This window comes from Fukomys damarensis, unplaced genomic scaffold, assembly GCF_012274545.1.
Source record: "Fukomys damarensis isolate Sample0158 unplaced genomic scaffold, DMR_v1.0_HiC HiC_scaffold_34, whole genome shotgun sequence".
NCBI lineage: Eukaryota > Metazoa > Chordata > Mammalia > Rodentia > Bathyergidae > Fukomys > Fukomys damarensis.
This window is the reverse complement of record NW_022900946.1, coordinates 4,177,841-4,204,000: the sequence shown is the minus strand read 5'-3', so window position 1 is coordinate 4,204,000 and position 26,160 is coordinate 4,177,841. Positions and strand designations below refer to the sequence as shown.

Here is a 26,160-nt window from a genome sequence, read left to right as displayed (position 1 = left end):
CGGCTGAAGATCCCTGAAAAGTAAAATCTTAAATGCTCCAAATCTGAACACGTCCAAGTGTCATGTCATCACGTCAGCACTCAGGACATGTTCAGAGTACAGAGTGCTCAGGACGGCACACTGAGACAAAGACACTCAGCCGGTACTGTGCTCCTGTTCTCTAGAGGGCTATCATAGGTAAGTACAGGAAAATACTCCTTTTCAAAAATGCTTTTGCTAGGACATTCTTTTCTTTCTTTTAGTAGTGAGACAGGGTCTCGCTATGCAGTCCAGGCTGGCCTTGACCTCATTATGAAGCTCAGGGTGGCCTTGAACTCCTGGCAACTCCCTTGCCTCAGCCTCCTGAATGGTGGGATTACAGGCATGCACCACCACACCCGGTTGCTAGAACATTGTGAAACTGGGTCTTCACTTGGCTATAATCATAAAGTTAGCTTTAAATGTGTAAAAATATCTAGTTAAGGGCTAGGGATTTGGCTCAGTGGTGCTGTCGCCTGCCTCACAAGCACAAGGTACTGAGTTCAATCCCTGATACTGGGGGGGAAAAATCTAGTTAAATATACAGAAAAGTTACTGTAGTATTTTTAAGTAGAAAGCCAATTGTTTTCCTATCTGAGGTCTGTTTCTTAGCCAGCGAGATCACTTAATCTTTGCAGTCAAAGAACTCAGACCCTGGCGAGGGTCAGTGGCCTGGCCAGACACCCTAGGTGAGCAGGACTCGGTCCTGATGGCCTGAGCCCCAGTTCGGTGTCTTTTCACACTGGTTGATGGTTTATCTCAGAACATGGGTAGAGATAGTCTAAAAAAGTAACAAGTGGGTTGGTTGTAACACCATCACCTACTACAAAAGAATGCTTTCAGATCTGCAGCCCCACATGAAACTGGCCTTCCCAGAAGGAATACGTGGTCTACCCTGTCACCACAAAGGGCGCCCTGGGTACACTTGTGCCTGGGCTCTGTGCCATGGACAATGTCTGTGGAAGGGCATCTGAGAAGCTGTTAGCACTGGCGGCTCCAGGCAAGGATGCTGGCTGGGCACCTGGGGAACAAGGGCTATGGGAGCCTTCATTTTATCTTCTATATTTTGACTGTGTAAGTATAAAACCAATTCAAAACAATAAATTAACATTTCAAATAACCCATCTCCCCTCCCTCAGAGATATTTTCAAATAAATAAAATAAGAGGCTCCTCCCCACCTATAAGAAGACCACTCCTGGCTGCCATACTTTTAGACAGGAAGGTATGAGAACAGAGGATGATTTCTATGCTTCAACTATAGCGGTACCTCAGTTCACATATTTAATGCCTTCCACAATTCTGAACTGCAAGCATACATAGTACATGTATGTTTGCAACTTAGTTGCAACCAGAATCATGGGACAATTCTGTGATCAGGCTCACAGACAGACTTAAACTTGTGATGCGAGATAACCCTCTAGGCTGACTTTCAGAAGGAGGTTAAATATAAGACAAGTGCAGTTATGAAGAGAAATACACCTTCAGCCACTCTGAAACTCCCTCAGTCTGTGAGGAAAAATATCACAGTCTATTTGACAAGTGTCCCTCAAGATCCTAGATCACATAGCTTTGCGGTTTGTGTCCTGACCTAAATCCACAATCCTCCTCCTGGTAACATAAACAAGGAGATCCTGCAGAACACACAAGCTCACTAAAAATGCTGACTACAACAAGGAACTCCACAGGGAGGGCTCCAGGCTCCCCACAGGTGAACAGCACTTAAAGTGTAACATCCACGCCAGCTACATAGGAAACAGGTAATGCTAGATCCCACAAGGCCCACAACCAAAGCTCTGCGTGTCAGCGGAGATGCCAGTCAAGAAGAGAGAAGGCCACCAGCTCCACCTCTCCCCTCCAGCTCCTGCCCGTCCCATGTGCAGGCTTCTGGCAAGCCTGCGAGAGCTCCTGCCATGCAGACTGCCGAGACTTTCTCCACAGTGCACGATCTCTCACGGTTACCCACCATGCAGCACTGCCGTGGCCACACTCCTTCCCTCTCCTCAGAGCCCTGTCTTTGGCACTCTGGATTGATGTTGGAAAAGGAAAAGCATGCATTAGGTTTCAGAGACAAGGACCAAGAACCTCTGCTCCTGTGACATGGAATATTCCTGTCAGAGCCACAATTTCCCTCTTGTACAGCTCAGCCATCACCTCCTCCAGGAGGTCACCCCTGATGCCCACTCTCCCCCTTGGTACCTGCTTTGGCTCTCCCATAATATCCTGCACATATTTCATTTACCACATTGTTTTACTATCCATGTGCCCGTATCTCCTCCACCAACCATAAACACTTACATTTCACTTATTTTATGTCCCTAGCACACATACACTGTAAGGGCCTGACAAACTGTTTTTAGTGAATATACGTGACTGCTGGATCACACCTCAAAGCAGAGGATAGCCAGTCAACAGGACACGCCTATGAGAAGGGCACTGGGTGTAGTAGTGGATAGACTACAGTGGGAATGAGAGGACCCAAGCACAGAAAAGCTGATGAGGCAAAACTGGGCCAGATTCAAAGGTAAAGTAATGCAAACAGGCTAGGACTTCATCCCATGCAATGGGAACCAGCTAGTGACCCTCAAAGGGTCACTCTGGGGCATTCTCTTGTATGGAACTAATTCCCCAGGTGCAGTAGCACATTATCATCTTGGTTCCCAGACCTAAGTGCCAGCAGCGTCTCTAGTCCTAATAGCAATCCAAACTGTCTCTCCCAAATAACCCAGGAGTATAATTCTGGTCTCTGTTACAAATCACTGAAGAAGTTGTTTTATGTTGTTTGAGGGTTTTGTTCATTCTATTCTTTTAGGCAGGAGGATAATAGGATTGATTTGTATTTTGGGCAACTGACTCTGGTAGTTAAGCTGAAGACAAATGGGAAAGGAAAGAAACTAGAGGCAGGAAATGCAGCTCAGGAGGTGATTACAACAGTCCATAGATGAAGTAATCCAGCCTTGCATTAAGGCAAATGTGGCAGAGACACAAAAAATTTTAAAAGATATTCATAGAGAAGATCACAGGATTGTTAGTCAGGCAGCTGTGGGAGGGTGGAGGATAAAATGAGATAACCCCATAGTTTCTTATTTGCATAAGAGGAGAGACAAAATTCAAGAGTGCTGGCACAGAAGGAAGAACTACTCATATATGCTAAGATGGACTTCTAAGGTAAGAATGCTCTTGTGTAACAGAAAATGGTTTTGAAGTCACTGGCATAAGCATATGAGTTAGAAGCCAGAAGAAGAGCAGAGGAGGCCTGGAGAATACGACTTGGAGAATGTAGAGAAGCACAGAACCTTACCAGAAGCAGTACAAGGATAAGCAGAAGGGCTGGAGGCATAGCGTGGGGCAGAGCACTAGCCTAGCATGAGTGACCCCAGGATTCTACACCTAGTACCACTCCAGGAAAAAGTAGGCAGAGCAGAAGCCAAGGCAAGACAGTGAAAAAGAATGGTAAGGGCAGAATTAGTGGACTGGGTCTGGTTGTTAGAGCAAGCGGCAAGCATTCCTGGAACTGTAGGCACACACAAATGTTTACTCTGTATATATACAACTGTAGAATCCTAAATATTGTGTGAGGAGGGATAACCCTATTGTCAAGGTGCCCTATAAATGTTTGTAGGAAATACAAAAGGGTAACATAGATACCGGCATGCTACTTTTGCCTCTTGAGACCTTTGGTAACAAGCAAAAATACAGCAAACCCTAGCTTCCCAATAAGTCACTGAAACTGGCACCTTAATATGACAAAGGATCTGAAGGAGGATGCAAGCTCATAAGCTAGGAGCTTTCAAAGGCAAAGACAGAACTGCCTAGTGAGCAGTGTTCTCCTAGTGGCCCTCCCAGAGTCCACCCTTCCTCTCCACAACAGCATGCTCCAGAAAGCCCGTGAGCCACCACCAGGCTCGAGGGCTGGGCCCAGCCAGTTTTCACCCACCAGTGCATCCTTTCTCCTCACCCCCTGCCCACGGTAATTGGGATGGAATGGAAATGTTCCTAAATGCAGTCTGTGTCTCCATATGCCGTGGGAAGAGATTCCTGTCTACTAAGGGCTTGGAAAAGAAGTTTTCTCACTCCAGTAAGAAAAATACCAGAAGAGAGGCTCTACCCTGTTGGACACACACAGGAAGAATGAAGTCCATGGATAATGATAGTGGCCAAACTGCAACCATGAAGGCGCATGACTATGGACAAAGCAGATACTGACAAAGGCATGGGGAGAGAAAGAACGAGACAGACCAAGCTTTACCCCAGGTCCATCCCAATCTGTGACTTTTCGGCTGGCAAGTCAGTAAACAACTTCAGCTTCCTAAGTCAATTTAGAATAGGCTTTCAGATTTTTGCCAAGGGATTCCTGGCACGTTCATTCTCTTAGCACTGACAAACTGTTTACCAGGGCTTTAAAGATACCTGGATAAGATTCAGGGTGAGCAGGCCTTTCAGCCCAGAGGTGTCTAAGTGGGAAAGAATGTCGTGGCCAGGAACTGTCATGAGCATGGGCAGGGATATAAGGCACCAACCCACAGACCAACACTAATGCTGCTTGGGAAAAACCACCCACGCTGGAGGGTGGACAGCCTCATAAAGACACAGGAATGGGGCTGGGCTGCATCCCATACTCACATGTCTCCTCTCAGATTCGGTGCCATGCTGGCCCTGGAAGCACGCAATCAGACGCTTATGGGAATGGTGGCACACGGACCGCACCGCATCCAGGCGCCGCTCAATCTGTCAAGGCCAAGACAAAAGAGCCATCTGTAGGCTGAAGAACAAACTCAGACTCTTCTCTTTGTGGTGTTTTCGGGCAGGTGTGAACATTTTCCAGTAACTTTTTAGCTCTTAGATAGAAAGGGAAATGGTTCCCATCCACCTACAGCAGGGATTCTCACTGCTGACCTTCTGGGTTGGACAATCTGGCGGGGGGGGCTGCGCACTGAGACTTAGCAACATCTCTGGCCCCACCCATCAGATGCCAGCCGCAACCCACTGTCCAAGTTGGGACGACCAAAAATGACTTGACATTATCAAGAGTCTCCAAGAGGGCAAAGTCACCCCTGGATGAGAACCACTGACCTCCCTTATGTTGAGGGGTTTGGTTCTAGCTCCCCTGAAAGCAGAATCTACATGAAGATGGGTAAGAGACAATCTTAACTAACCCTTACTATCAGATTGAGTTGTGGCAGGGCCGGGGATTTAGCTCAGTGGTTTTGCCACCTGCCTTGCAAGCGCAAGGTCTGAATTCGATTCCCCAGTACCCAAAAGGAAAAAACAAACAAAAAAAAACCAGACTGAGTTGTGGCAATCAGTTTACCTAATGTAGTATCAGCAAAGCCCTGGGTCCAATCAAGCAGAACCACAAACGAATGGTCCAGGCCAGATGTACTGCCAAGCGGGAAAGCTACACACACACCCAGAAGCTCTCCTCATCAAATGTGGATGAGCAGAGAGAAGAATCAAAATCAATGTGCCACAATTTCAACTCAAGAACAGTGTTTTAAAAATTGTTGCTTATTAGTTTTGTGTGAGTTTTTGTTTCATTTCTAATATACCTCCAAAGCATAATGGATAGCCAGAGCAGAGAAACACTGGCAGAAGGATGCACACATTATGAGTAGCTTCCCAAAACACTACTGTTAGATATGGCTGTTTATGGCAAAAAGAGCTGCTTGTTACAGGAAGGAATGTTAAAAATGTGTATTCTGATGATTCATGAAGATTCAGAACAAGCCCTGAGGGACGTTTCTATTTTAAAGAAAAGTCAACAAATTCAAAGCAGAATACATTTGACCCCTAAATATTTTACCCCATGAGATGCTTTTTGACTTTTGTGGGCCCCAAGACACCAAGCCCCATCTCCGGGACTCTGAGCTGGCAAGCAAGTTTATAATATGAATGAAGTAGATGCCACATCACCTTCCCCAAATCTTACAGTGGCCAGATTTTAAAGCATTAGAAAACCAACACACATTCTTCATTGGCCACACAAGCAAAACAGGCAAAACAAAACTCCTTAATTCTGATTTCAATTTCCACTAAAAGGTAAATTCTGTAAGGCCAGAAGCCCTGTTGTTTTACAGTGGTGCCTCAGTTCATGAACTTACTTCTTTCCACGATTCTGGTCACAAACCAAATTGGACAAGAACCGTATCAAATTTCTCCATAAGGTCAACACTGAACCTAACAATTGACTTTGATTTGGTTCTCATCCAATTCTGATTGTGATCAAATCATGGAAAGAATTAAGTTTGTGAACCGATGCCTGACTTGTACTTGCTGATTACCCATGTGCCTGGATCCCCATCTATCGTGGGCTCAACAGATATTCACCTACTATTTGTGAATAAATGGGGTACAAATCTATTGAGATCCTATACTAGATATCAGAAAAACTAAGTAAATTCTGGTTCCCACCCTTGTGGGACTCATGGCCTCCTGGGGCAACTCCACACAGGCAAATCATAAGGCAGCCCTTGGAAATGATCAAACAGATCTAAGAAAGAGGCAGAACAAAGAGCAAATCAAGGGAAATTTCACTCAAAAACATACCAGGAGCACACATCTCTTGAAGTGGTCACAGGAAGGCTCCCAATCTCCGCTCTCGGGCTAGCTACAGTGAGTGTTTCCCAGATTTCACTCTATGACCCTAACATCATATTGATACTGTACCCTCACCGAAGAAGAGTGGAAACTGAGGCACAGAGAAGTTAAGCAAATCCCTGAGGCCACAGAGCTGGTCACAGGCAGACGTGGGATTCAAATTCAGAGCTGGGGCTGGGCGTGGTGGTGCATGCCTGTAATCACAGCACTCAGGAGCCTGAGGCAGGAGGACTGCTGTGAGTTCAAGACCAACCTGGGCTACATAGTGAGTTCCAGGTCAGTCTCACTACATAGTGAGACCCTGTCTCAAAAAAACCAAACAAAAAACAAATTCAGAGCTGGGTAGCACAATCAACACCTTTAACCTTGACTCCCTCTTTCCACTCAGAAACAGCAGAAATGAGTGGGAACATATGCTGGAGTTATGACAAAAATCTGTTAGACAATCAGGAGTCTCAGGCTCCAGTGGATTCCTGGACAGCTGTCCCCTGTGTGCCACGAGGACTCTGCCATCCTCCAACTGCCCACGAGGTCCTCAGGCCTGATCTAAGGGCTCCATGATTAATGGGATAATGGGGACCACTGACCTGGGACGTCAGCAAGACCCTGTCTCAAAAAGCCAAACCAAGCAAACAAACAAACAAAACAAACCCTATTACTTAATTTTACAAACATCTCAGTCCTCAAAAAACAAACCTTAAAACTAAACAAACAACAAAAGAATAAAAAGTGCTCTTAATAATCAATTGAGATAGAGTTGGGCATGGTGGCAAGGCCAAAGCAAGAGGATCACAAGTTTGAGCCCAGCCTAAGCAACTCAGTGATATCCTGTCTTAAAATTGTAAAAAGAGGGCTGGGAATGTAGCTTAGTGTGAAGGTCCTGGATTCAGTTCCTAGCACCTCAAAAAAAAAAAAAAATCAATTGGGCTGGGAGTGTAACTTAGTGGCAGAGCACAGGCTTAGCATGTGCAAGACCTTGGGTTCAATCACCAACACCAAAGAATAAACAAACAAAATCAATTAGCCCTCCACATTTATGGACTCCATATACACACACTTAGCCAACCATGGATCAAAACATTCAAGAAACAAAAGTGCATCTGTACTTAGCATACAGACTTTTTTCCTTGTTATTAGTTCCAAAACAATACAACAGAACAACATTTACCTACCTTGTAGGATTGTAAGAAACCTAAAGACAATTTACAGTATACAAAAGGATGTGCCTAGGTTGTATTCTAACACACACCCATTTTATATAACAGATAAGCATCCACAAATTTTGGTATTCATGGGGTGGAGGTGGGAGTCCTAGAACCAAGTTGCCCACAGAGAGTAAGAAAAAAAGTCTATCTACAGGCAGCTGTCATAATTTAGAAGGACATTCTGGTGTGATATGGCAGAAGCAGCATTTTCCTGAGTAACTTTCTGACACAGAGGGGACACAGAGTCACGCAGGAGTGGGCCTCTGGCCCTCAGGGACTCACATGAGCAGACCTGCACAGGTGATTTACTCTTCCCTAAGGATCCTACTGTGGGTGGGGATGGGGTCGGGTGAAGGAGTGTGAAGTGTCAGAATTTTCTAGAATTTCAGCTCAAAGTTAGGAAACCTGTGGACAGGAAGGATGACGTGGCCCTGGCCCCAGCAGGAGCAGGAGGAAGGTGTCTAGGATGCTGATCTGAGGCACTCCAGGTCAGATCTGGGTACTGGGGTGGCAAAGCTATGGTACACGTGCCACAGCGGGCTGTTTGTACCACTGAGCTCTAAAAGACGCACCATCACTGACCTAAGCCCTCAGGACCAGACAGCCCACAGCAGGGGGAGCCACTGTGCACAAAGGAGTAGGAAGTCACAGCCCCAGGATGGAGCTTCAGCTGGCAGGGTCTAACCCTCCAGGGTGCCATCCCAGCAGTGATCATCTCTGCCTACTCAGGACCCACATGAGCACCAAGCCAGGGCACTGACCAGGCCCCTCCGACCCAGCACCTGGCACTTGAAAGCAGAGCTAGCTCCATCTGGACTTCATAACGTGACACCACTGTTTCAGATCCCTTTTCTTTCACCTCACCACTGCTCTTTCCTGCTCAAACCATGCTACTTAATATGATTCTAGCTGGGGATTTGGCTCAATGGTTCCGCCGCCTGCCTCGCAAGTGAAAGGACCCAAAATTTGATCCCTGGTACCAAAATATAATAAAATAAAATAATTCCATTGTAGTTTAAATACACATAGACACAGACACACAACTGTCTCTCTCTCTCTCTTTAATTTTCAAGTCATTAAAAAAAATTTTTTTTGTCTTGTGCTGGGGTTTGAACCCAGGGCTTCATGTATATTGTGTGTGCGAAGCACATGTTCTACCACTGAGCTACATCTTCAGCCCTGCATTTTGTTTTTACTTCATATCTTTTCACAAACCATTTTAAGAAAACTTTATTTTGTTACCTGTAGCAGATCTTCACTGAGGACTTCTGTTTTCTCAGCTCTGTGGGGGGGAAAATAACAAGTTCAGAATCAGAAACACAGGAATGAAAAGTAACTGATAACACTTAAGAATTCTTAGCCTGAAGTTTAAAACCGAGTTGGCAGAAATGGACTGTGGGGTGGGAGGTGGGGGGTCACCATTTACATCAGAGGGCCATTTAAGCAAAACCACAGAAAAACAAAAACCCGCAGGGAATAGCAACCCAACACCGGAATGTCACAAGACCAGGGGCTGTGGTTCTCAACCTTGAGCAGGGGAAAATCTCATGGGGTGCAGTGACAATGTCACTTCCCAGGTAGATGCACAGAGAACTGTATTCAGAGGATCCTATTCTAATTCAATAATCGGGAGTAAGATCCAAACCTCTCCCCACCCAGACTTCCTTTGCAGGACAGCTGTCACAGATCATGCTTTGAGAAAAGACTTCTCTCTAAAAGCTTAACTTTCAGTTCTTAAAATGACCACTTCCACGTTTCACAGCCTTAGTGAAGCACACTTATCATAAATCTAGAACAGTACACAAAGTCTAGACTCACGAGCACAGTAACAATTGAGTACTCCCTCTTTCAGATTTCTCCCTATTTTTAACTTTAGAATGAAAGTGTTTTCACAATTTTTCCTTTGCTCTGCTTACATTATTACTGCTAACCACCAAACTTTTCAGAAAATCAGGATGGTGCCCAGCAATCAGACAAGGGGCATTCTCTTTTCTTTTCCTTGAGCTACAAGTCTGACATACACACACACCCCCACCGCCGCCTTTTTATTTTTTTCACTTTTAAAATTTTGGGGCAGAGGTTCACTAAACTGCCCAGGCTAGGCTTGAACTTGTGATCCTCCTGCCTCAGATCCCACAGTGCTGAGATTACAGGGGTGCACCTGACTAAAAGAAGGGCATTTTAAGCCACTGGAGTCTTAGTTGCAAGACTATAATAATTTTTTAAGACTACTATAATTTGGTCCTGGATTGTTCCTCAAAGGCCCATATGTTAAAGGTTTGGTTGTCAACCTGTGGCATTACCAGGAGATAGAGGAAATTTAACAAGTAAGGCCTAATCGAGGAAGTTAGGTAAGAGAAGGCATGCCTGTAAAGAGGATACTGGGACTCTGGCCCTTCCTGTTTCTGTCTTTCTGTCTCTCTAAATCTCTCTCCCTCCCTCCCCACCTCTGTTTCCAGCTACCATGAGGTTAACAAGACTCCTTTACAATGTATATACCCACCATGATGTACTATACCACTGAAGGCCAAAAGTAACAGGACCAAGAAGCAATGGACTGAAACCTTTAAAGCCAAGAGTTCAAATAAATCTTTCCTCCTAAGCTGCTTTTTTTCAGGTATTGCTTCACTGTGATGGAAAGCTCACTAGCATAAAAGACTTTTCTCTGCAGTTCAGAAGGGCTGTGTCACTGTCATTCATAATATCCCCAAATTATTACAGTCCATGTGCCATTTTGGACTTCTGATTCAATTAGTGATTTAAGCCATGTCTTCTAACATTCCTACCAAATTCCCATGGAAATAAACAAGGAAATTTTTAAGGGGCAATAAGCTGACGAAAATGATTATTTATAAAAATCTTCCAGGAAGATGGTGGAGTGGTGAACAGCAGAGAAATAGCCTCTCTGAGATTTGGTGTCCAGACACTGGAATACAGCAACATGAAGAGAAGGAGGGAAGTGGGTCCCCGGGACACAGCAAGGATCTGAACTGAAGCCCACAGGGAAAATGGACAGACTTCAATGGAGGGGGACGTGGCAAGTGACACTTTCTCCCTGAACCCTGACTCACTGTGTGGGAAGGGTGGCTCAAAGCTGCACACTACTGGTGATCCCAGAGGCCTGCACAGAGAAACACACCAGTGGAACAGAGCAGTGGATGCAGCAGACTGCAGTGGCTGGTGAGTTATTCAGGTTCAGACATCCCCCAGGATAGGGCGATTGGCTGATAGCCATCTTAAGACAGGGGGCAACTGAGCTCAGAAATCAGAGCAGCTGTGGACTGGCTCCATCAGGATGAGGCAGAACCAAATTTAAGTCAGCAGAAGGGCAAGGAGCCAAGTTAAAGCTTGCAGAGAGCCCCAAGTTCAAGCTGGCAGGAGACACATGGAGTGTTTCAGGCTGACAAATGGGGTTCCAGCCTCACAGCCAGAAACCAGCCTGAGCTTCACAACTAATGGCTTGCTGGGATTATCCACCACCCTGCCATAAATCTTTAGCTGGCTTGTTGGGATTAATCAACATGGATCTGGGCTCTGTGGGTCTAATTTTTCTGCCAGTGACAGCAGAGACATGCCTTGAAGTGGACATTTTTTTTTCTTTTTTTCCTTTTCTTGTTTTTGTTTTGTTTTGTTTTGTTTTTTGTTTTTTTTTTTTTTTTTTTTTTTTTTTTTTCTTTTTTTCCTTTTCTTGTTTTTGTTTTGTTTTGTTTTGTTTTTTGTTTTTTTTTTTTTTGGTATGTTCTTATTTTTATATGTGAGAATATTGCTTTTAGTTTTTTTTTTTACTCTTTTCTGTTCCTATTTTTATTTCTTCCTCTTTCCCTCCTGTCTTCTTCTTCAGTTCCCCAAAGTTTGCATAATCTTCCTTTGTCCTCCAGCCTTGCATCTAATCTCTTCCTCTTCTGTTTCTCTATTTTTCCCCCTAAACCATTTCAAATTATCTCCCTTGAGGGTAAAGTCACCATACTGAGGGCATATTTACTGTATACAGTTTTCTGGTTTGTGTTAGATTTTGTTATATAACCACAAATCTAGTTCATACTGTTAAAGGTGGCAAATCAATAGTTACCACAGTTTATCATTTTATAGGCTGGGTTTGATGCTATAGTTACTGTTGATTGTACCATTTTAGCCAAGGTGACATAATTGTTCTAATCAGTTGTTCTTTCTGGTACGCCAAGATGGAGATTGCCTATGGGTCATAAATAATACTATAGGCCAGTGCCAAAGAATCAGAAGGTAGGCTAAATAGGCAACAACTTCTCATCCCCAATAAATTGAACAGGCTTGATCTTGCAACAGACTCAAAATCCAGATATACTTTTGGAAGACATCTCTGAGAAGTAGTCATTTCCTAAGTGTTCTAAATACTAGCACTAAAGCTACTTGCCATATGCAATTTACAAACATCTACCCAGGAATTAAACTTTTTAAAACACAGAAAATGGAAGACATATAAGCAAGACGCAATCTCAAATTTGCTGCTCACCACAGGCAAACCCAGGGAGCAATGAAGTGTAACAATTTGTAACCCAATCCCAGGACTCTCTGAAGTGGTAAGAGTGGAAGTAACAAAGCAGATGAATGAAGCTCTAGAAAAAAATCAAATCAGAAACGGTTTCTCAGATAACTACAGAGATGATGACCATAATGAAAGACATGATCACTGATTCTACAGCAGATACAGATAAAAAAAAAAAAATAGAGAAGCTTAGGAAAATGATGGTAGCCACTGACATCCAACACAGAAAAGAAATGGTTTCTTTTTTTTTTTTTTTGATACTGGGGACTGAACTCAGGACCTTGCACTTGTGAGGCAGGTGGTGGCTAAATCCACTGAGCTAAATCCCTGGCCCTGGAGTTTGTGGATTCTTTTTTTTTTTTTTTTGAAAGAAATGGAATCCATGAAACAGACTCAAATAGATATCCAGGAGATTAAAAATTCTATTGAAAGTATATGCAACAGAATGAGCCAAAGTGAGGACAGAATATGATGACAGGATTGCAGCTAATGATCATGAAAAGAAAGATGTCTTCAAACTATCAAGGAACCATGAAAAAACAATCCAACAGCTGCTAGATGAAGCAAAGAATAACATAAGGTTAACTGGAGTCAATGAAAAAGAAGGAAATAGTGCAAACAACATTAAAAAACATGTTCACAGAAGTAATGGCATAAAACTTCCCAAGCAAGGAAAAAAATTTGACATACAGATAAGCGAGGCTTATAGAATCCCAATTAGCCATAATCTACACCAAAGTATATAATAGACATTTACATTGAAAACTACAATACTCTGAGAAAGGAGATTGAAGAGGATATCAGAAAATGGAAAGACACCCTTTGCTTTTGAGAAGAACCAACATAGTAAAAATGGCCACACTTCCAAAATTGTTATACAGATTTAATGCAATCCCAATCAAACTACCAATAGCATAACTCATAGAATTAGAGAAAACAATCCTAAAATTCACTTGGAACCAAAAGAGGCTCAGAATAACAAAAACAATTTGCAGTAACAAAGACAAGGTAGGAGGCATCACAATCCCCAACTTGAAATTATACTACAAAGCTACTCTGATAAAAATAGCATGGTACTGGCAAAAAACAAAAAACTGAGGATCAGTGGAACACATCAGAAAATGTAGAAACAACTCCAAACACACTCAGCCACCTTATCTTTGACAAAGGGGCCAAGCACCTTCGCTGAAAGAAAGCCTCTTTAATAAATGGTGCTGGAAAAACTGTCTTTCCACAAAGCAAAGATTAAAACTAGACCCAAATCTTTCACCATGCACTGAACTAAAATAAAAATAGATCAAATATATAAATATGGAAACAGAAACACTAAATCTCCTGGAAGACAGAATAGGCAGAATCCTTGAGGACACAGGAGTAGGCAGACTGTATGAAAACAAAACTTCAATCGTACAGGTAATATAAAGAATCAACAACTGGGATCTCATGTTGCCAAAAAGCTTTTGCACAACCTGACATAAGCTTCATCCCTGTATCCCCTTACCAATAAGTAGCCTCATTCCTCCTCTAGCAAAACACCAGCACTGGTTGTCTCACTTTTGCTTTATCTTCTCTAACCAGGACCCAAAAACCTGCACAGGCTCCTGTATCCCTAAGAGAATATACTTCAACTCTGAAACCTCTCCCTTCTATGAATATGGAGAAAAATGTCTGAGACTTCGCTTCATCCCTGTATCCCCTTACCAATAAGTAGCCTCATTCCTCCTCTAGCAAAACACCAGCACTGGTTGTCTCACTTTTGCTTTATCTTCTCTAACCAGGACCCAAAAACCTGCACAGGCTCCTGTATCCCTAAGAGAATATACTTCAACTCTGAAACCTCTCCCTTCTATGAATATGGAGAAAAATGTCTGAGACTTCTTAAAACTTTTAAAAATGGGCACCTGAAATAAAAAGACACTCCTGAAATGAAGATTTAGAAACGGCAAATAGCCAGGCGTGGTGGCACATGCTTGTAATCCCAGCACTTGGGAGGCTGAGGCAGGAGGATCTCTGTGAGTTTGAGATCAGCCTGGGCTACATAGTGAGTTCCAGGTCAGTCTCAAAAACATAGTGAGACCCTGTCTCAACATCGCCCCCCAAAAATGGCAAATAAATATATGAGAAAATGTTCAACATCACTGATTATCTGAGAGATACAAATTAAAACAACACTGACTCTCACTTCAGAAGAATGGCTACTATCAAGAAATCAACTAATAACAAATGTTGGAGGGGCTATGGGAAAAGGAAGCCTTCTCCACTTTTAGCGGGAGTATAGACTGGTGCAACCACTATGGAAATCAATGTAGAGATTCCTCAAAAAACTAAACCTGGAGGTTCCATTTGACCTAGCTATTCTCTTTCTTGGAATCTTCCTGAAAGAATTAAAAGCATCATACCACAGCAATATATGCACACTCATGTTTAGAGTGGCACACTTTGTAACAGCTAGATCTTGGAAACAGCGCAAATGCCTATCAGGCAACAAATGGATAAAGAAGATGTGGAGTTTTTTTATACAATGAAGTACTGCTTTGCCATAAATAAGGATAAGCTTGAAACATTTCTACTAAATGGATACACCTTAAGAACATACTCTTCTTTTGTTTTGTTTTGTTTTTTGAGACAGGGTCTCACTATGTAGTTGAGACTGACTTGGAACTCACTATGTAGCCCAGGCTGGTCTTGAACTCACAGCGATCTTCCTGCCTCAGCCTCCTACGTGCTGGGATTACAGGCGTGCGTCACCACACTGGGCTTTAAGACCATACTCTTAAGTGAGATAAATTGGACACACATATTTACTGCATTGTTTCTCAGGTGTGAGAAACCGAAAATGGAAATAAGGACCAAAATGTATAACAGATATTGGGAAATGAGAAGAAAATGTTCAAATGAGAAGGGGAACAAGGGAAGGAGGAGGAGGAAAGAAAAGAAAGGACAAGGAAGAATAAACTGGAAACATTTATTTTGTAAATAAGGAGGGGAAAAAGGTTCAGGGTGGGAGCAAGATATATCATGTACAAGTACAAATTCCCTATGATGAATGTTGTCACTGTGTATATCTAAAATAAAATAAAGGTTTTGCTTTTAAAAAAATGACCAAACAGGAATGCACTCTCACACACATGCACACAAAACAAAACAAAAATAAACTAAAGCTCTGAATAAAGAGAGGAGCTGGGGAAGTAGGGGCAAAATGAACTAGAAAATCTGATCTTTTTATAAACTATATGGCAGAATGCAGGGCCATATGACCTAGGCCATAAACCAATGAAAAACAAGGAAAAGCTGTTTGCTCAAAAAGAAAATTAGACCTGCTAAAATGACTCCAAAACACAAAGCTAAGAGCAGCACTAGCTGCAGGCAAGGTGAAGTACCTTAGGGCACCCCTCCCACCCACTCTCAGGGTAATGGCATGTCTGGGCATTGCCACAGAGGATTCCAAAACCAGCTGTCACTGCAGTGTCCCAGTTAACCTGCAGTTGCCTACAGGAGTAGCTCACCCACCAGTTTCTGCAGGAAACTGACTCTGATCTGATCCAAATACCTCCTAAAACCAGAACATCAGAGCCTATGGACAAAGTCAAGGCCTAGCTTCCAGAGGTAGCCAATTCTTACTCCATGAACACATTCTCCCAGCAGCAGGTCAAAATATGCCACATACTCTTGCTTGGCACACATGGTGTCAGGCATTGCTGAAGTACCAAACACTGGCAGTGACACCCGCTACGGAGGTGGAGCAGGGGCCCAGCTCAGTAGGAGCCCAAACAAGGGGTCTCAAAAGGAAACCTGAGAGTCAGCCTCATGGCCACACCTGGCATGTGCTCACCATAACTTCATCCCTCTATCCCCTTACCAATAAGTAGCCTCATTCCTCCTCTACCAAAACACCAGCACTGGGTTGTCTCGCTTTTGCTTTATCTTCCCTAGCCAGGACCCAAAAATCTGCACAGGCTTCTGTACCCCTAACAGAATATACTTCAACTCTGAAACCTCTCCCTCCTATGAATATGGAGAAAAATGTCTGAGACTTCTTAACCTTTTCACACATTCCAAAGAGGCAACCTGAGAATCAGAGTATGTCACAAATGGTTTTTTTTTTTAAATAATAATCAGAAAAAAACTTGCTTACAATCATACTGTGGACTATGAACAGGCATGGAATAGTCAGTAATAGCATGGTGGTGTGCTAGAGTTGGCCGAAGAGAACCAGCTGTGCTCATCTCTTCCCAGAAACTTGTTCAGTAACCTCACACTAGTAACTTGAAATTTAAAAAATTCAAGGGCTATGAGTTATAGCTCAGTGGCAGAGCACTTGCCTGGCATGCATGAGGCCCTGGGTTTGATCTTCAGCATCACCAAAATAATAATAATAATAATAACAACAACAACAACAAAAACAATTTAAATGACAGACTTTTAAGGCACTTCACCTGGAAGGTATTAGAGAGTGAAAGGTATATTCAATGTATTAAGCTAAATTAAGTATTAGCACACTGCTTAAAAATAAATTTGTCCTATGTTTTTGCTTTTGTGTAAATTCCACATTAAGTTAATTAATTTTAGGAAAAGATCCAATGTGTCTTCTTAATCAGATTTTAAGGTTCACTGAAATTAAAAATGACCTGTAATCAGGAAAGATTACTTTTAACTGATGAATTGTGATTGCAGAAGGTAATCTACAAATGTGGGTGCTTCCCTCACATATAGACTCTTCTGCTAGCCTGTGGGGTCTCTACCTTAACTGTAGAAAACCACTACTCTTCCTACCACCCCAGAATGTGCTCCAAATAACCAGCCCTCCCGCTTTGCGGTGTCTAGTCCAAGGGCTTCTCTATGCTGAGTTATTTTTAAGGTGTTCATCTTTACCAGAGATGCAAAAATTTACCTAAGCAAAGGCCAGCAATTATTCAGAATGCTTGCCAAGGTGCTCATTCAATAGGCACATAAATTAGCCATTAAAAACTTGCTCGTTTTTCCTAAGATATATTTTTTAAGTTATGGTATTTCCCCTGCCAAGTATGTATAAGGTGTCATCTTTGATGAGCTGCCATTGTTTTCTTAAATTCAACGATGGGGATAACAGATTGAATTTATAAGGTACCTAAAGGGTCAGATGGGTGGGCACAGTGATCCAATAATAAAAATGCTTGCTAAATCAGATTGTTTTAGATCAAGCGTTTTGTGGCACAGATCTAAACTTTGTGCTTTGTCAGAGCCTTCTTTGTGTCCAATGTTCTGTGCTGGAAAATACACTCCAGTGTTTCCTGTCTGTAACTGGAAAAACAATACAAATCAGGAAGGAACTTCCCACTCGCCATGTTACTCTGGATTTGTTTTTTCCTATGCGAGCCACTCTGCAATTTTCACTAGTCATTCCAACAAGGCTTATATCAGGCAGGGTTATTAATTAATTTTTTGCTAAACAAGCATAAGATTTCTCCTCCCAATTCCCAAAGCCTCAAAGCAGCATTGTGACAAAGTGTGATGTCCTACCTTCCTGCTGTGGCTGACAGGGTAGTTCACTCAGTCCGCTTACTGGGCAAAGAGAAAACAAAAATATTCCCAGCCTGAAATAGTACCTTTATCAAAAAGAAAACGCTCAGAGGATGGCACAGTGTCAAAGGAAAATTTCCAATCGACCTGACAATTTCCACCTCTGGTCACAAGCTGGTTTCTGGCAGACTTACTGCTACCACTACAACCAAATGCCAAATTCCACTATGGCGAACTGTTGTGCTGTTTCCCAGAATACCACACACATACACCTTCATAAAATATCTATTACAGGAGACGTGGACTTCCATGTCAGATACAGAAATGCACAAGCCCACACTGTCAGTCGGGCTGTGCTCCTCCAAACAGGGAGCACTGCTGACCTCCCTCCAGCAGTGGGTTCCCGGGGCTGATGTCAGATCTCCAGTCATCCTCCTCCAGCACCTCGCTTGGCACCTGCCTGCCACACATTACACAGTGAGTGAATGGATGGATGGCTACCACAATGATAAGTGAAAGATTTGAAGACTGAACTTTTACCTCAAAAGAGGTAGTAACAAAATAAAATCAATAAAACTAAACAGAAAAGCAGCCACAGGTATAAAGAATTGTCTTCCACAATAAAACACACAATGACCAAAACTGAACTGTTACTGCCTTTCAAAGTTAATCTTTTTTTAAGCCGGGTGTGGTGGCACATGCTTGTAATCCCAGCTTTCAGGAAGCTGAGGCAGGACAATCACAACAGGTTTGAGGTCAGCCTGGGATACCCAGTGAGTTCAAAACAACAAAAAAAATTCCCAAAATTAATCTTTAAAATTTGGGGGAAAACTCACGATAAGTATTATATATATTACTATTGATTTTTAAATTTTGTGTTAAAAAGGGAATAAAAGCCATCCCTCCACATTTCAAACCCCATATTCCAGAGGGATTACTGCTTCTAAATTTAAACTAGTGATTGTCAACTGCAGGCCTGGACTGTCTGGAAGCATTTTAGGCTGTCCTCATGGAAGGTATCTGATGAGCAGAGGCCAGTATGATACCAAGTGTCCCAAGTGTACACGTTCCTCTCTTTAAATAAAGAATTATGTGGCCTTGTGTTGGTTTCCCTTTGCTGCTGTAACAAATTACCACAAGTTTGGTGGCATAAAAATGTATTATCTTAACATTCTGGAGGCCAGAGGGCTAAAATCAAGATGCCAGCATAGCTGGATTCCTTTCTGGACACTAGGGGAGAATCCATTTCCTTCCTTCTGAGCTTCTAGAATGCCCACATTCCTTGGCCCTCTTTCCTGCACTGTCAAAGCCAGCAACCTGCTCTCTGTGCCTCTCTTCCCATTACAGCTTCTTTTAATGGACTCTGACCTTCCTCCACTCTCAAGGGTCTTTCTTACTACACTGGGTCTACTTGGACGGGCAACTTTAATTTCATCTCCACCTCAACTCTCCTTTGCCATGTCACCCATTCTCAGGCTCGGGTAATTAAGATGCAGATTTCAGGAGGGGGAGCACCATTCTGCCTGTTACAGGTTCTAAATGTCAACAAGGCCAGAGCCGAAAAACTCCTTTCAATGACACATTTACACACATATGGACACACACATACACACATCACAGGCACACAAGGTACAGAGACACATGTGAGGGACATCCTTATAGGTCAGAACACGGATCCAGGACTTCACCTCAATGTTGCTATGCTGCACAGTAACCCATCGTGTAGATGTCATCCCTCTATTTACACAAATTAACCTCAACTGTACGAATCAAGGAAGCACCAATCTCTTGTCAGATCTATTCCAACAGCAGACTGAAGACAAGGTGCAAGGGTCCACCATCCATCCATGGCCGCCAGCCTTCACAATGGCCAAGGACAATGTTTGCTGATGCTTGCTATTACCTACCCCAGACGGACACTTTCATTCTTACACCACCCTCTGAGGTGGGAGCTACTATTACCCCATGCTGGGTAAATGAGGGTCTTAGAGGTGATGTGCCTGGGACCAAGCAACCAGTAAAAGGGATTCTGGGATTCAAACTTGGAGCACCCCACTATGGGGTCCCAACACAGAGTTTATTTATCCCTGAGGACAGCAAACTGTACCTGCAAGCTAAATCCAGCTCATGCCCCATTTCTGTGTGACAAGGGAGGTTAAACAGGATTCATTTTTCAATAGTTAGGGGGGAAAGGCGTGTTTTGTAGCACATGAAAATTATATGAAATTCAAATGCCAGATATACAAAGTTTTACTAGAACACAGCCATGCTCACTTGCTGATGTTACTATCTACGGCTGCTTTCAGGCCAGCAAGGCAGAGTTGAGTTAATGTGACAGTGGCCTGGCATGAAGAACTCCGAGTATTCATGATCAGGCCTCTTACAGAAAATGCCCTACACGGGTGATTCTCACCGGAGGTGGTGGAACCTGGCGAGCTAGCTTTCCAGAATCACTCTGAGGACTGGGATGTGAGGTTGGTCTGGGGTGGATTTTTTGTTTGTTAACATTCTGCCACATGAAAAAGCTGCCAAGATGAATTGGGTGGCTGACCCTGACCACGTGGTCCCAGTGAGGAGGCACAGACCAGTGCTGGTAAAACCGGTGACAGAAATCAGAAAATACACCTCCCCTCTACCTACCCAAGTCCATAGGATGTCCATTCCCGCGCAGAACACTGACACACTACACTTACTATTTTCTTTCTGGCCTTTACTCACAAACATTTCAGGACAAGCTCTAATAAACACAAATAATAAATATTTCAGGCCTGCAGACCAAAGCATCTCTACGTAAGTACTCAGCTCTGCCTCTGCAGCAAAAAAGCAATCACAGACAACATCGATGAAAGAACCTGATGTGTTCTAATCAAACCTCATGAACACTGAAATTTGAATTTCACCTAATTTTCAAGTGTCATGAAATATTACTACTCATTTTTTCCAAACATTTTAAAATGAAAAAACCATTCTGAGCCCATGGCATCTGGATTTTGCCCACAGGCCAGAGTATGCTGACCCTGATCTATGTACTAGTTAAATACCTTTTCCCAAGAAATGTCAATCCTCCTTAATCACTTCCAAAATCCAAATTCTTTTCTTGAGGGGAATTTCTGTATTTGGCCAGCCAGCCCTTCAGAGACTGAGAGATATTAGCTTTTTAAAAAGTTTACCAAACTGCTCCTTTTCAGTTCTTTCAGCCATCTTAGATCTCAAACTGGAACTCATGTTTCTAGCGCCCAGGGCCTCTCCCCCTGGGGACGACAAACATGTGGCTAGGGCCCCAGTAACAATATCAAACTTCAAGGGCTCCCTGTGCCCTGGAGATCACAATGCCATCGTTCTGTGGTTTATAGATTTCATACAAGATTATAGTTCTGCTGGTTTTTGTACTTCCACATTCACTTTGATTTGAAATTAGAATTTTTACAAAATGAGGCACTGAGAAAATTTTTAATAATCTGACTTTAAACGCTGGTTATCTGGAAATATCTAAATGTATTTCTGAGGAGTAAGATAACCCATGACTGATGATGTAATCTCAGCACTGTACACAGACTACATTGCTGCATGGTATAATTTGCATTCACGGTAAATTACAATGACCAGACTCACAGCTAAGTACATTTCATCCTGCCGGGAATCCAATATTGTGTAACAGTGTCATCTCCACGTTACAAGTGTTCCAAAATCCACTGGAGCCTTTGTGCTGAGCAGGTGCAGTCATTTCATTTTATAGTGCACCAGGGGACTGCTGAGTGGCTGTTTTATCTCAGGAGATCAGCTAAGAAGGAAGCCGAAATCTACCTAATTGGATTTTAAAAATAAAGGACCTTCTGATACTTTATACATGGAACAATTTGTCACACATTCCACAAAGTAGTTTAGAAAGTCTTAAAGAGTTTACAGAACTCTAGAGGAATAGTATTAGGAAAAAAAATGAGTGTTGTTCCCATACATAAGACATAAAAGAAAAAAAGATATCTGAGAGAGGAAAATGATCAAATAGAAAATATTTTAGCAATGGGATGGGGAAAACAGATCTAATAGTTCTGCACTCTGAACTATTTCCCCACACGATGGGATTCTGCTCATATTCCGTACTTACAGCTTCTCTGAGACAGGGTTATAATGTTTATCTTTTACCTTAAAAGACAGTAAGAAAACCCTTATCAAACTTAATCTTCATAATATTATTTGAATTCCAATATATGACTAAGATGAAGAATTATGTTTTACAAGGAAGTGAACAGCACTTTATCGTTTTCCTACATGTGGAAGCTTATCCACGAAGCTTTCTGTTTGGTCATTTGGCTTCCTTTCCCCTCTGGCACGTGAAACAGAATCTGTCTTCCAACCCTGCTCCAATCACGTGACTGAAGTCTCAACGCCCCACCAACAATTCCTGCTTATGGCAAAGACTGAGGAAACTTCTCGGGACAACCACACTTGGCGCCTTCCTTCAATGGTCTCTCAGGGGACTTCCCAGGACCTCATTTCCCGGCAGACTTCAGTCGCTTACACTACCTTCTGGGACCTGGAGGTGCTTCAGTTTATTCAAAATTTATTTAAGCAGTCAAAAACAGGTGGGAAATATTTTGCAAGCTGGCACTCTGCAGACAGTACATTCAGAGTCTACATCTAGGGGAGATTACAGAAAGGGGCCTAGCTTATCATCGTGGTGAGGCAACACAAAAGGCCAGGAGGAGCTGAAAAGCCACAACTACACCAAGTGACAAGGTGAGCACAGGGCTAAGGGGCTGAATGCTTGCCTATCAAGTGAGGGCGCCCTGATTCAACCCCCCGCCCCCCATCATCACTCTCCCCCTAAAAGAAGAAACAAGGGACAAAGACAAGGCCACAAGTCAGGTGCTCAGCTCTGCACAACTGGGCTGACAGTGTGGTTCCCATCGACGGGTAGGCAATAGAACCTTGAGACAGGTTCTCCCTAACCCAGCACACCTTGCCACTCGTAAATGTATTCCCATAAAAGCAGGTTATAAATGATCATTAAGTTCTCAGTGCAGCTAACAAGGTCCTAATTAGCTCAGAGCTTAACAAAAAAATCAGCCTTGGTAGTTAGGCAACTGCTGTTTTCCTGAGCCACTCTGAACCTAGGAAACAGTAATGAAAAAAACCCAAGAGGAAACTGTGGCTCTCAACCTTGGCTATTCATCGTGTTCCTGGGAGCTGGGGAAAATCTATGCAATGTATATATGTACTATAGTAATTCCCAAGATGAGTGTAATTACTGCGTCACACTGAGTCACAGGCTATGGAAGAGCTACGAGTTAGGGCTCTAGAGTCAGACAGACCTGACTCTGAGGCCAGGGCATCACTAGTGAGCTGCAAGCGGGAGCCTCCATTGCTCCTTTATAAAATGGGAGCGATCGTAGCTACAAGATGTAAATAACAATGCCATCTCCAGGGTAGTTGTTTAGAAACATAATCCTATTCATCATTTCTCTAATTTACCACACTCCCTGGTACCTAGCAAGGACTCACCGGATTTAGCTACTCTGAGAGGTCCAACAAAGATAAAATCTTATTTAAGAATGACCTTTCCTCAGTACAGACATCAGGCTGTTCTAGCTTCTCTCTCTCGAAGAAGAAGTTCCTGTTAAGCCCTGATCACACAAAGACAAAAAGCCATATACAACTTATGGTAGGAACACGGCAGGCTGTTAAGTTAGAACAAAGGGTTGTTTGTGATAATGCCATTGGAATGGAGGCCACTAAAGAGGCACACCATAAGCAGAAACTTCGAGACAGAATCCGTGGTGCATTTGCAAAGCTCTCCATCAAAGGATCAAAGTCTTAAACTGCTGTGCATCACTGCTGGTAAGGAGGCTGTGAAAACGCAGGCACCAGCAGTTCCCATGCGGGGGCTCGCAGGGCCCCGAGTCAGTCTGTAATCATAAGCACCCATTCCAGAATGATTTGCTACAAGGCTTTCTAGAGCTTAGATCTTCCTTCATTCATTCACCTAGTATTTATGGTGTTCTAACTAAATGTTGAGAAGAGACAGTTAAAAAAGAAGAGAAATGAGTCAGTTCCCACCCTTGAGAAGCTCCCAGGAAAGGCATAAATGTAAACAACCTTGTTCAAAGTTTCAGGGACACAAGTGGTAATGGTCTGTGTAGCCAGGAAAGGCTTCCCAGGGAAGCGGTCCCAAGTCTTCAGATGAGTCAGGACAACTAAACGGATGAGCAGAGGGGAGCTGGCTACACAGAAGTTTTGCCTGCTAAGGACCTAGGTCTGATGGGGAGTGCTGATGGGTTTGCAGTAATGGAGAGTGTGAAGTTTTTGAATAAAAATTCGAACAGCAGCACATGGCTGGGGGTAAGGTGATCACTTGGAGGCCTCTGCAGCTGTCCAGGCACAGAGAAGGACAAAGACCCAGAGTTCTAACTCTACCCTGGCCAAAGATATGCAGCTATTTGAAAAGAAAGAGTACAGCACAATTACTGACTATAAATTGTCAATGTGAAAAATCCTTCAGAAAGTACCAGGAATATTTATAAAATATAAAGTTACTCTCTGGTCAAGAAATTAATCAAGCACAGAACTGGGATTCACAGAAATGAACATATTTCATCAAAAGACCTTATCATTTAATGTCAGATTTCTGACACTAAGGTTTTAAAAAGTATTTAAACAGCAGTATTTTACATTATTTTCTTTTATGAAAGCATTTTCACATAGTTTCATTTTATTATAAGTACCCTCTCACAGAACAATTTTTACTTTTCTAATTTTGTGTGTGGTGGAAACTGAGGCAGACACCCACTGAACGATGACACAATGGGAACCAGTTTGAGCCTTCAGAAGGACAATAATTTCCCTTTAATTGTCGTGCTTCTAAATTCTGCTCCTAGCTCTACCACAAACTGCTTTTTTTTTTCTTTTTTTGGTACCAGGGATCAAACTCAGGACCTTGTGTTTGAAAGGTAGGTGCAGTGCCGCTGAGCTAAATCCCCAGTCCAACCACAAACTATATAATCTAAAAACACATTTCCTTCACCTTCCTGCCCCTCATTTTATGTTTCCATCAACATTCTCACACAAGCCAGGCGTGGTGGGGTATGCCTGTAATCCCAGAACTTGGGAGGCTGAGGCAGGAGGATCACTATGAGTTCGAGACCAGCCTGCGCTACATAGTAAGTTCCAGGTCAGTTTCAACTACATAGTGAGACCCTGTCTCAAAAAAACAACAACAAAAAAATCTCAAACAACTTTTAAGAGACTACACTTAATACAGCAAAACAGTCAACTTTCCAAAGCCTTGCTAATGGAGGATTGTATCTCTACACAGAAATGCTGCATACTGTGCTTTAACAGGCATATCATCCTGAGAGTCTGGTAACACTGAATGCACATCACAAATACATCCCAGAAAGTTCCATGTTTCCTGTCAGGCACAAAGTGAAGGGAAAAACTATTCACCTGGAGAATCAGGGGGAGGCAGCTTCGAAGGAAAACAAGTCAATGCTGGGTGGGAACACCATATATCTTTACTCTTTACTCGCTCTTTTCTAAAAGTCAAAGAAAACAGTGTTTGACAAAAGGACAGTACAGATGAGTCAAAAGAGAAAATTCATTTTTTAAAAAAATAAAAGGCTTTTTACCTGCCTCGCAAGCACAAGGCCCCAAGTTTGATCCCCAGTACCAAAAAAATAAAACATAAACAAACAAACAAACAAACAGCTTTTTCTTACAAAGACTCTCAGAATAATGCAAGGTTAACTGAGTGGAGCTACACAGCATGGGAGGGAGTTCAACCACAGGCTGCTGTCACGCATACTTTGCCATTAACCTTTTCCTGGGTTTAATCACTGGACAAATATTTGGTTCCCTTCCATGAGCCACCCTGAGTGAGAATTCAGCCCCTGCCCTGACAGAGCTTGAGGACTATCGAGGAAAATAAATCATTTTACTCCAGCACAGTGAGTGAATGCTCCAATAGGACAAGCTGTCCTCACAGCTTCATCTACTAAGCTCAAACGTGTGCAGTAGTGTCCCAGGTGCTCAGCACGAAATAATTCCACTAACTTCACAGTAATTCTGACAAGTACAGATAAGGGAAACTGAGGCAGAGAAGCTAAGGGACTCTCAATCTGGGGAGTATTATTCCAAAGACCTGTTCTCAATGGCCTAAATTGGACTGCATTATGCTTTATGTCTAGATTTCCCTCAAAGCCTCACACTCTTAGGTGGGGCTTTGGGGATGTGACCAGATGCGGGGGTGGTGAACTCATTAGTGGCTTAGTCCACTGGTGAGTCTACTAAATGTGATGTGGGGAGGTGAAGCCTGGCTGGAGAAG

General features: G+C 42.9%; 1 protein-coding gene and 1 long non-coding RNA gene across 3 annotated transcripts in view; both read right to left on the bottom strand.

The window, feature by feature from the left end:
• The window catches only part of Arhgap17 (Rho GTPase activating protein 17), a 48,667-nt gene extending 43,951 nt beyond the window's left edge, over positions 1-4,716 (bottom strand). For both annotated transcript variants that reach the window (XM_019207400.2, XM_019207401.1), the window contains exon 1: positions 4,640-4,716. The gene's annotated coding sequence lies outside the window, so the exon portion shown is untranslated. The remainder of the gene's footprint in view (positions 1-4,639) is intronic.
• Positions 4,717-4,732: 16 nt separating this feature from the next.
• Positions 4,733-25,414, bottom strand: LOC117284141. The gene is made up of 3 exons (XR_004515240.1): positions 25,283-25,414; positions 9,061-9,100; positions 4,733-4,744 (listed from the first exon to the last, which is right to left on the bottom strand). It is a non-coding gene; the product is annotated as an uncharacterized LOC117284141 (long non-coding RNA).
• Positions 25,415-26,160: the final 746 nt, after the last annotated feature.